Genomic DNA, 9,417 nt, shown 5'->3' with positions numbered 1-9,417 from the left:
TTACTGTAACTAGCTATGCCTGCGCTGTACTGCGGATAAAAACAACCAATTTCATGACTAATATTGGTGACAATAAACCTAATTCTGATTCCGAAATGCATTATATTTGTTGAGAAACAGTTTCCATCCACATCTTTGGGGGTATCTCACAAATGCCTACATTTACCTACATGCTGAGATGCAAGTTCGTGACCTCTGGGTTATTCAATAGTCACTTGGCCACACCTTGTTCTTATGTGGCTGCATCTAAGGTAACTTTGCTAATCTTTGCATTACGAAGGAGAGCGACCAATCGTAAACACAGAAAATTCTGCTGATGCTGTAAGTCCAAAGCACCACACACAAAAAGCTGGAGGAACTCGGCATTAATGGAAGTGAATAGGCACTTCTTCAGTGACATCCAGGATAGAGTAATCTTTAGGAGACTGAAGTGTAGGACTCCAGCGTGGACAAATAAATACAGAAAATAAGACTAACTTCTGAAACCCCATTTCATGACCTCAATCGAGTACATCTTGAAATGTGATCTCTGATGTTAAGCAGAAAGCATGGCAGACAATTCGAAGATTGCAAACCAAATAAAATGGCTTAGTAGTGTTGACAGAAAAATTCAAAGGAGATTTATTATCTAAGAATGTATGTGACATTGTAGTGTTCTCATGCAGTGTGTTGAAACTCTGACTAAACACCAAGTTAAATCGGAGCCAATGAAGACAGTCGTAGTAAGATTAACCATTTACTGTTCACTCTTCCACATTAACATCGTATGGTGAAAAGCCGTTGCTTCTACAATGTTTCTTTGTGGGTAGACATGGAGCTTTTCACGTTCATGCTGCACATGCAGGACCTCACCTTTTCTCCTTCTCCGAACCGGAAGTTACCCACAAGACACGACAAAACCGGAGTTGACGTCATCACATGCTGCGATGTACCATAGACAATGAACTTTACGTTTCGTTAAACTGTAACGTGGTCGCTCTCCTTCATAATGCAAAGATTAGCGAAGTTACCTTGGATGCAGCCACATAAGAACAAGGTGTGGCCAAATGACTATTGAATAACCCAGAGGTCATGAACTTGCATCTCAGCATGTAGGTAAACCTTTAACTTTAACTAGAAAATAGCTACAAACAAATTACTTAAAGCAGAAATTTGATAAAGTTAAATAAATGCCTTAAGGACAACACACTCCCCGCCTGACCTTTGTAAGGTCACTATGAACGTGGTATAGAACAGTCTCTAGATCAGTCTTTAGGTAGAAGTAGAACGACCTCTGCAACTGGTCTCGGTCTGGAATAGAACATGACAATAATTTGACATTGTTTAGGTCAATTAATGTCTTAAAAAACAAACGTAGTACTGAAATTTTGTTGTCATCTGCAGATGTTTAAAAAAATAACTGTGCACTCAACAAATTAAATCATAAAAACTGCAGTTTACTGTACTTGGTTAGAATCACACCAAAACAAATGCCAATTTGTCAGCAATATCTCAATTCCACTTACCACTGATACTACAGATGTGGCTGAGTTCAGTTTTAATGTTTCGGCATCACCCTTTTTACACTCAAGCTAAAAACATAAATACACCCGCTGCAGCAGGCAATCTTCCACAGGGAGGGCACATGACTCCAAACCTCTGGGAAGTGCAGTCTGGTGAAGCTGTCAAGCAGTGGATTGTAACATACCAGAGAATCTCCCTCAGCTACTATAAAAATCAGGTCCTTGTGAATAGTAGCATGCCTACGGCCTGCAAAAAGGGAGGAGATATGACTTTAACTGGCATGTCCTGGAACGTGTATCAAAACACTGAATGAGACAGGGTGGTTTGGTAAAGTCCAGGTCATTCTCTTCCCCACCCAGTAGATGAATAGTTCTATTAAGGTTAACACCAGCAGCACAAGACACTGCAGTCTCCAGCTGATTAGTTTCAACCCACACATTATCACAGACCACATAATAATGACAGATCTAGAAGGTTTATCCCACCCAATGACTAAATGGCATCTTCACTTGGGATGAATACAAGCATGTGCTGAAGATGATCTCTTGGCAGTGATACGTATTGTTCCCAATCCATTGTCTCCATGTTGCACTTCCACATCCATCGTGGGATGGGGCCACCTACCACATACAGGTCACTTCCATGCTTGCATGCAGCAGTAATCAGCTGCTGCCATCGATTTTGCCCACTGACATTGATAGCATCATCATCACAGTGCAAAGAAACTGCCAGTGAGTGTGTCCGAGTGTCTTCTTTTCCAATCAGGTAAATATGGACAATTTCACCAACTTCCTTTAAACTGGATACCAGGTTCTCAAAGTATTGTGCTCGTTCTTCCTTGTGAAGAACAATCCAGGTTTCTATTGCTTTGGCTGGTTTCTGAGAGCAGGGAACACCATGTGGGACATGAAGCTGTCTTAGGTCTTGAAGTGAATCTCTCCAAGCTTCCCATCTGCTTAGCTTGTCTTCTGGTAGCAGAGTGTCCCAGCTGGAGAGCTCGGAAGTAAGATCTCTGAGGAGGAGGGCTCTTCCCTGGTTTGTAACCGGTGCCAGTAGACTCAGGGGATTGAAAACATTGTTGACAGTGGAGAGAACTCCATGGCGGGTGAATGGTTTGTTGGTGGTTGGCACGGAGAACGTGAATGTGTCGGTCATGATCTCCCAAAGGTGACCCAAACTCCTTTGTGTGGGTATAGTTTCTCCACCTAGATCTAGGTCCTTGATCGCTGGAGCACAGCCATCAGGTGTGAAGGCCTCCATGACTGCCTGACAGTTTGATGCAAACTTGTGCAAGCGGAGGTTTGGCTCAGCAAGTGAGGCCTGTGTTTGTCGGAGCAGATCGATTGCTTCAGCTTCTTTCTGTACCGATGTCAAGCCGTCATCGACGTGGAAGTGTCTTTCCATAAAATTAACGGTGTCATCACCATGCTCCATGCTCTGATGGCTTTTCACAGCTCGTAGATGGCCATGGCAGGAGATGGACTATTGCCGAAAACATGGACCTTCATCCGGTACTCAATGACTTCCTTGGTGTCATTGTCCTTGTGCTATAAAAAACGGAGGAAGGCATTGCCCATTAGCGAAGATCTTCTCCATGAATTCTACGTACTGTTGCTGCATCTCAGGTTTCCTTTTCAGGGTTCATTGTAAAGATGTGAACCGGTTGACTGCCCGCTCTTTGTTGTTTGGCAAGCGCTGACGCGGTTCTCTGAATGGTAGTGGGGCGACCCAATTGTTTGCTTCATCTCTAAGAACCTTTGTGTCCATTATTTTTAAGAAGCTGGCATCTTCCACTGATGGTGCAAGTTTATTACCATGCTCAGTTTGAGCGAAGACTGACTGTCCCAGTGTCTTCTCAGTTACTTTACTAAGCTTGTTAAAGTTTTGTTGTGCTTCCTTGATACACATGAAGCTTGTGCAGGGCTGAAAAATTGAATGGCGGCCACTCTCTAGCAAATTAGTCTTGAGCGTGTTTACTGTTGGGCTTGTGTACGTTGCCAAGGCACACCTCCCCTATCATCACCCAACCCAGATCTAGACATTGGGCAAAGGGGGCATCGTATGCTCCATTGACCTGCTGCCTGATTTTGTGCACCCTAAGAATGTCTCTTCCAAGTATCAGGAGTATTTCTGCTTCCGGATCCAGTTCTGGGATATGCTTGGCAATGTGGTGGAGATGGGGCTGGTGTATCACTGCGCTTGGCATCGGAATCTCGGATCAGTTGTTTAAGATCTCATTGCACTCTAAGAGTGGAGGGAGACTGATGATGACTTTGCCATCCAGCAACTCGAGCTGGAAGCCTTCTGCCTTCCTGCCATATGTTTCTGTGATGCCAGAGCAAGTTCTGAGGTAGTATGGGAGTGGATTACTCTCTACACTGAACAACTCGAAGGACTCTGGTCTGACTAGTGAGCGGTTGCTGTGGTCATCCAGAATTACATAGGCTTTGATGGCCTTGTCTTTGGCTCCCTTAGGGTATACCTTAGTGACGCAGATCTTTGAGCACGAACTGGACTGCAAACTTCTGTGCAGCTCGAGCTGCCAACAGTTGTATCGGAGTGATCCTCTCCCTCCCCGCCATCCTCTTGCGGGAGCGGAGGAGCCTTGGCAGTTTGCGGTGACGGGCCGGGATGCATGGCCCCATCGTGATTAGTGCTATTGCATTCTGAGCACTTTACGGGGAACATACACTCTTTAGCGAGGTAGGAGGTAGAGGAACAGCACTTAAAACATATTCTTTTTTTTCCTTGAGAAGCGCCTTTCTTTCGTCAAAGGATTTGTTTCTAAACATTCTGCATTTTTGAGGGGGTGGGGTTTGTTGTGCAATGGACAATTCTTGCTAGGATCATCGTTGGCTGCGGAGACTTCGGTTTTATGCACTGAGATGGGTTTATTGATGTTAAAATTGTTCAAAATGGATTTGACTAGCTTGGTGTGAGTTGTAGTGCTACCTTCATTCATGAAGCTAGGATTGTTTCGCTTCTTCACCTCATTGCACACAAACCTACTAAAATACTCAAAGGGAGGGAATCAACCACCGTTCTCTTCCTTGTACCCTGAGTCAATAGACACCCACCTTTTCTGCAACCCAAATGGAAGTTTGTCCACAATTGGTCCAATTCCGCGTGAAGTATCCAGATACGAGAGGCCAGTTAAATAGCCGTCTTCTTTAGCACCTTCAGTCTCCATGAGTAAATCTCCGAGTTCTCATAATTTAGTGTGGTCCTTGGCTGACACCCTAGGAAAATTGTCAAGTGGTTGAAATAGCGTCCTCTCAATAATTTCTGGGGCCACATAGCAGTCCCAAAGTCTCTCCCATGCTTTGTGTAAGGCTAGCTTGGGGTTGTTGATGTACGCTGAGCATATGCATTTCACCTGTTCACCTGATTCCTTTCCCAGCCATTTAGTCATAAGGTCCAGCTGTTGGATTGCTGTAGGCTGGACTCTGCCTATGGCACTGGTGAATGAGTACCACGCACGGTAATTTTCAGGCTTATCGTCAAACTGGTACAGTCCTGAATTGATGAGGTCTTGTCACGCTAAATACTGTGCCAAGGTTTCTGCTGCAGGTGGCGTGCTAGCTGGGGGAATATGTCGGGGGACATATGATTGAGCATGTACGTTCATGATGGGATTTGATGTTCCGACTTCAGCCTTTGTCTCTGCTCTCGCTGGATCTGGTAAGTTTGGTGTCAGGAAGTATTTGTAGTCAGCCCTTTCATACTTGAGTTTGTTGCAAGGTTGCATTTGTGAGTTGTCTTCCCCAGGTGGACGCAATGCAACAAAGCTTCCCTGTGATTCCACGAGATAGGACGCCAACACCCTGGATAGGTTGGGTGAGTGGGCAAATTCATGGCAGATGCAATTTAATGTGGATAAATGTGAAGTTATCCACTTTGGTGGCAAAAATAGGAAAACAGATTATTATCTGAATGGTGGCCGATTAGGAAAAGGGGAGGTGCAACGAGACCTGGGTGTCATTATACACCAGTCATTGAAAGTGGGCATGCAGGTACAGCAGGCGGTGAAAAAGACGAATGGTATGCTGGCATTTATAGCGAGAGGATTCGAGTACAGGAGCAGGGAGGTACTACTGCAGTTGTACAAGGCCTTGGTGAGACCACACCTGGAGTATTGTGTGCAGTTTTGGTCCCCTAATCTGAGGAAAGACATCCTTGCCATAGAGGGAATACAAAGAAGGTTCACCAGATTGATTCCTGGGATGGCAGGACTTTCATATGAAGAAAGGCTGGATGAACTGGGCTTGAACTCGTTGGAATTTAGAAGATTGAGGGGGGATCTGATTGAAACGTATAAGATCCTAAAGGGATTGGACAGGCTAGATGCAGGAAGATTGTTCCTGATGTTGGGGAAGTCCAGAACGAGGGGTCACAGTTTGAGGATAGAGGGGAAGCCTTTTAGGACCAAGATTAGGAAAAACTTCTTCACACAGAGATTGGTGAATCTGTGGAATTCTCTGCCACAGGAAACAGTTGAGGCCAGTTCATTGGCTATATTTAAGAGGGAGTTAGATATGGCCCTTGTGGCTACGGGGGTCAGGGGGTATGGAGGGAAGGCTGGGGCGGGGTTCTGAGTTGGATGATCAGCCATGATCATAATAAATGGCGGTGCAGGCTCGAAGGGCCGAATGGCCTACTCCTGCACCTATTTTCTATGTTTCTATATTCGCTGGTGCATTCCAATTTGGCCCTTCCTGACATAGATTTTCCTGCTTCGTCTGGAACATGCATTTCTTCAGCGTTTTCCAATACTTGTGCTTCCACCGTGGCCACATCAGCTTCTCGCTGTAGCATCAGTACTTCTAACTCTGTACCTATCCTTGCCTTTTCCAACTGGTTTTCCGCTTCTCTGGCAGCCTTTTCCATTTTCAGTTTAGCCTCTTGGTTAGCGTAAGACAATCGCACCTTGGCGGCTTCTGCTTTAGCTCTTGCAAGGGCAGCGACACTTGCCAACGTCCTACCGCTCTTGGTGCTGGATGCAAACGACTTGGTGCTTGACCGTGAAGCCATAGTACCACTTGTCAAAACATCTAATGATTCCATCTTTTCACTGTAGTGTTCTCGTGCAGTGTGTTGAAACTCTGACTAAACACCAAGTTAAACTGGAGCCAATGAAGACAGAGTCGTAGTAAGATTAACCATTTACTGTTCACTCTTCCACATTAACATCGTATGGTGAAAAGCCGTTGCTACTACAATGTTTCTTTGTGGGTAGACATGGAGCTTTTCACGTTCATGCTGCACGTGCGGGACCTTACCTCTTCTCTTTCTCTGAACTGGAAGTTACCCACAAGACGTGGTGAAACCGGAGGTGACGTCATCACATGCCGTGATGTACCAGAGACAATGAATTTTACCTTTTGTTAAACTGTAACGTGGTTATCAATCTTTAACTTTAACTAGAAAATAGTTACAAATTATTTAAAGCGGAAATTTAAGAAAGTTAAATAAATGCCTTAAGGGCAACACGGACATTATATACTACCTTGAGATTAATTTTCTTGCAGGCATTCACAGTAGAGCAAGGGAATACAATAGAATCAATAAAAAACACCCAAAGACTGATAACCAAACAATTTGCACAAGACAAATTGTGCAAGTACATACAACTAATAAATTTTTTTCGGACTTCCAGCGGGTTACAGGTATCGATTATAACCCAAACAACAGGAATTCTGCAGATGCTGGAAATTCAAGCAACACACATCAAAGTTGTAACCCTTCCGTCAGTTAGTCCTGACGAAGGGTCTTGGCCTGAAATGTCGACTGTACCTCTTCCTAGAGATGCTGCCTGGTCCGCTGCGTTCACCAGCAACTTTGATGTGTGTTGATCGATTATAACCGATGTTTTTGAGAACAAACTCTAGCTTCATCAAGGATGATGCCTTGACATGTCTAGTCAGGTATGTTGGGTCGGGTATTTATATCCCCGTTATCTCTCCCTCCTGATTGGTTAGTCCTCATTCAATCAGGTTGCTGCTCTCCTACCTTGTTTACAATCAAATTCCAGTTCTTATATAGAACAAGACCTCGTCTTTGTTAAAATCCTTTTCCTTCAGTCTTATTTCAATGGCTTCCTTTATCAGGCGGTCCCAAATGCCATTGGCGCAGAACAGTGGTTTTGCGCTGTTGAAGACAATCCTATGGTCATTGCCAATGCAATGTTCTGCTACTGCCGAATTCTCCGGGTAATCCAAATGGATACACCTCCTGTGCTCCTTGATGTGGGTTTCCACTGTGTCTGGCCGATATACTCTGCTCTGCATTCATGGGGAATCATGTAAACGCTAGGCAGCTTGAGTCCCAGTCATCTTTTACCCGCATGTGATTTGAGCTTCCTTACAGGTTTCTGAATGGTATTAATCTGGTATTTCTTCAGGATCCTGGCAATCCTTGCAGAAACCATGGAAATATAGGGAAGATGGACAGTAGTGCCAGGTTCCTCCTCATTTTTTTTGTTTCCTAGTTTTTCCGTCAGCCCTTTTTACAGGCCCGATTGATTTCCTTCACCTTGTAGCCATTCTGTGGGAACATTGTGCGTAACCATCTTATTTCCTCGGGATGACTCACTGGGTCCAAAATAGTTTTTGCATTGTTAATCAAAGTAGAAAGGCTGGGAGGCGTGATGGTGACTGTTATTGCTGAGGTATTAAGTCCGTGTGAGTGGGTTTCCAATAGACACGATGTCCGAGAGTTTCCTTCGTACCAGAATGTCCAGGAACTGGAGGCAACCATTCTTGTCCATCTGCATCCTAAACTGAATGTTTGGGTGTATACTGTTCAGACGGTCGTGAAACTGTTGGGAGTGCCTGGGGGCCACACTATAAAGGTGTCGACGTATCTGAAGCAGCATTTGGGGTGTAAGGTGATTACGCACGATATTCGTATAGAATGGCTACAAGTGAAGGAAACCAATAGGGCCTTTAAAAAGGCCAAAGGAAAAACGAGGAAACCTAACAACGAGGGGGAACCCAGCACTGCCGCCTGTCTTCCCTATAGTTCTATGGTTTCTGGAAGGATATATATGCACAAACATACACAATTTAAAACTAGAAACGGAAGGAAGTGATGATATGGAAGTGATAAGGAAAAGTTCAAGGTGGGAAGAGTTAGAGAGATTGCAAGTTCAAAGTATATTTGTTATCAAGCTTGAAAACTATGCAGGCAAGAATGAGCTCAATGCTGTCAGACTGTACTTGTTTGCAAACATGGGCTTTGTTCTAGATTGTGTGAGTAAGTAAACGCTAACGGATGTGTGAAAATCTTTAATGCAAAACTGGTGTATTATAAGGTGTCCAGAAGTTTCCAATTAGCCTTGCCAATTGAAACTATTTACTGGGCACACATCATCCAAAATGAGTGTGACTGGCTAAAAAGAAAATCCCTAGAATTTTAAGCACAATTTACATCAAGGCAAGTTGAAGCTCGATGCCGTTTTTTTTTAAGCGTTAAAAACATTATGCAGGAAGAATGAGCTCCCCAAAGTAGAGGTCTTGCTCTTGAAATTATCACCACTGGGAAATTCCACTAATGGGGACTGATCTTCACGGTTTCATGGACTGTTTAATAATGAAGCTGGATATTTTGGGTATAAAGGCACTTTTAAAAGCTTTAAAATAAGTTTTTCCCAACTCAGATTTTCAAAGAAATTAATGTAGCCAATTTAGCTGGTGTGTGTGATCATTATATATTTTAGAGAGGAGTTTTAGTAACCTCTCTAATGATTGGTGGATGGATATTGTCAGAAGATGATTATTACTGATGTATGACATGAAATTTGAATTTGTTGCAGTACAGTGAAAGAAAATTACCTTAAATTACAAAACTAATGGAAAATGGGAAGAAGAGTCACGGAACGCTACAGCACAGAAACGGGTCCTTCAGCCCATCTAG

General features: G+C 43.9%; 1 pseudogene; it reads right to left on the bottom strand.

Annotated features, from left to right (window-relative positions):
• Nucleotides 1-1,436: 1,436 nt before the first annotated feature.
• Nucleotides 1,437-2,937, bottom strand: LOC140202413 (kelch repeat and BTB domain-containing protein 4 pseudogene; annotated as a pseudogene).
• Nucleotides 2,938-9,417: the final 6,480 nt, after the last annotated feature.

This window comes from Mobula birostris, chromosome 9 (assembly GCF_030028105.1).
Source record: "Mobula birostris isolate sMobBir1 chromosome 9, sMobBir1.hap1, whole genome shotgun sequence".
Classification (NCBI taxonomy): domain Eukaryota; kingdom Metazoa; phylum Chordata; class Chondrichthyes; order Myliobatiformes; family Myliobatidae; genus Mobula; species Mobula birostris.
Note: the sequence above shows the minus strand (reverse complement) of the source record. Positions and strands in the feature narration are given on the sequence as shown.